The sequence below is a fragment of the Carassius auratus genome, unplaced genomic scaffold (assembly GCF_003368295.1).
Source record: "Carassius auratus strain Wakin unplaced genomic scaffold, ASM336829v1 scaf_tig00217443, whole genome shotgun sequence".
Lineage (NCBI taxonomy): Eukaryota > Metazoa > Chordata > Actinopteri > Cypriniformes > Cyprinidae > Carassius > Carassius auratus.
In genome coordinates, this window is record NW_020529072.1 from 42,393 (window position 1) to 44,940 (window position 2,548).

The window sequence follows — 2,548 nt, forward strand, 5'->3', positions numbered from 1 at the left end:
TTTACATCTTTGTGTTTCTGATTGTTTTGTAAACAATGCATTGTTAATAAAACTTTTAATCAATGTTCAAACATGTTGATTTTAATTTACTTCATAGAAAATACACATCAGTGATGAGCAGGACTGCGTTTTCCTCGTCGTTCTTAACCTGAATCTTATCATTAATAAGAGTTTCCAGAGATGTTCTTAGTTTAGTTTATCTCCTGTAAGTCATTCTTTGGGGAGGTCAGTTGTCTTTCTCTCTAATAGCTGCTGACCATGTCTCTCTTGTGTTTTTCAGTAGGTCATCCAATAACAGAAAGTAGTTAAGGACACTAGTATCTGCTGCCGGGTGATAAACCGTTTGTGGAGAAAATGAAGACACTATGGAAGATTTATTAAGATAATATTAATGACCCTTTCGAAGGTCAGTTAGTGATGAGGGCTATATTTAGGCGTGAGGTTGTGGGTTTATGCAGTCACTAATTGTTTTTTATAAAATATCCTGGCTAGGATTTAGTTTGCAGGTTTTTTAAAATTAAATCCCATGAGTCCTGATAAATGCAATTTCAACGGTTTCTGAAGTGCTTCTTGTTGGCACTATTGCAAAGCATCATTTATTTCCCTCTCTTGTTAATAGCTGTTAAATTATTAAGCAGTGTCTGGTGTGTTTCTCCTTGTATTTAATGTGGTGAACACTGGGAAGTGCTCTGGACATTTATTTTTATTTCTTGGTATTCTTCACTGATGTGATGTTGCAAAGGGAAAGTAAAAGTTTCATTCTAACAGGAAAGAGTTCCATGTGTTTAAAATCAACATCTCTTTTAATGCAGTGAAGCAGCCAGTGATGAGCGGTTTCCCGCGGTCACGAGCCACCCGGAAATAGTTTTAATGATCTTCGGGTCGCCGTCGGTCGGGTCGTTTGAAATAAAGATGCCAATTAAACCTTTGTCATTTATATAGTATGCTAGACACATTTTTTAATACATAGGCCTACGCTTTATTGGCTGAATAACTGCTGAAGATGACGCAGAGCTCGGTCTGCACGTGGAGATGAAGACTGCGTGGGGAGCAACGGCCTGTTTTTGGTAAAACAAGATTTTGACGACTTCATTAAGTTTTGTTTTATAGAAAACTTTTTAAAAGATTTTCGTTTTGTATATATTGTATCTTAATTTTCAGTTGCCCGTATTTAATAAATAAGAAGCAAGACGATGTAATAAGACACTGGCAGGATCACGTGCGCCGAAACACCGTCTTGGGTGACGGGATGGGGGGCTTATGATATTAGACTTAGTAGCCTATGATAAAAGATAATACATTTCAAACCTTTTATTCAAAGATCAACCGTCTGTCATTAGTCTTAGTCTCCCACAAAAAAACGACAGCATTAGCCTAAAATCATGAACTCAAATGTCATTGTAAAAAAAAAAAAGGCTGTGATAACAACAGGCCTGTCTGTAACGCTAACGTTAATAAGCTTAAACGAAAATAACGAAATAATTGTGTAGCGGAGTATTTTTTGTACACCGTGCTGCGAACTGTCAATCACTCCTGTGCGCGCGCATCACTGTCCTCGCAGCTGCAGCACCTTGCGCTCTCTCTCTTCATCAAGCTTTAAAACAAAAAGGGGACAAAAAGGTCTTATTGTCTTTGTGCATATAGATTAATTAGATAAATGAATATCTAAATTCGTGCCTAACCGCCCACGGTATTTTTTTTAGAATTTATAGAAAAAAGATGCTGCAGCCGGTGGGCTGGTTACAGGACGACTCAACCTCCGCAGACAGCTTTTAATGTTTATCAGACAATAACTACTCAAGATTTTGCTTAAGTAGTATAATTTTCGGGACAATTAGGGCCAGATTCGGGACTGTCCTGAATTTTTTTCGGGATGTCTGGTCACTCCGCTCACGAGCTCTGATCGGAACAAACCCGAGCCTCAATGTCTGCTGACTTTGCAGAAACATACAAATAGACATAAGCAGACTAGACTATTTTAGTACAAATTATGAGCTTACTTGCGAATTTTTTTTTATATAATTCTTGACAAAATTATAATATAGTAAGTTTTTTTTTTGTTTGCCTAGTTAGTTTTGCCTACGTCCCTATGGCCCAATGCCGATATGATGAGCATTTACTGCTTTTTAAAAATGCGGATCAGGAAGCGGGTCGGGTACAATATTTTATTTGTATTTTTTTGCGGTCCGAGTTGCGGCGGGTTAGTTGAAAGCGTCGGTCGGGTGCGGGTTATTAATACATTGACCCTCGCATCACTGGCCCCTTGCCTAGAATGAACCACCGATCGATCCTCGAGCCGTCGATATCGATCCATTCAGCACCACCGCCGTGGACAGCGCCTGGTGACGTCACACGCTAGAGTCTCCGTAACACGCTGAGAGACCGCGTTTTCAGGAAACGGCCCAGTTAAAGTTTCAAACTTTGACAGATGTAATGGTGATGAGTTTAATGAGTTGCTGTTAGTTTTCTTAAGTATTTAGGACCCAACTCTGTATAATTCTTGCGCCGAAACACCGTCTTGGGTGACGGGATGGGGGGGCTTATGATA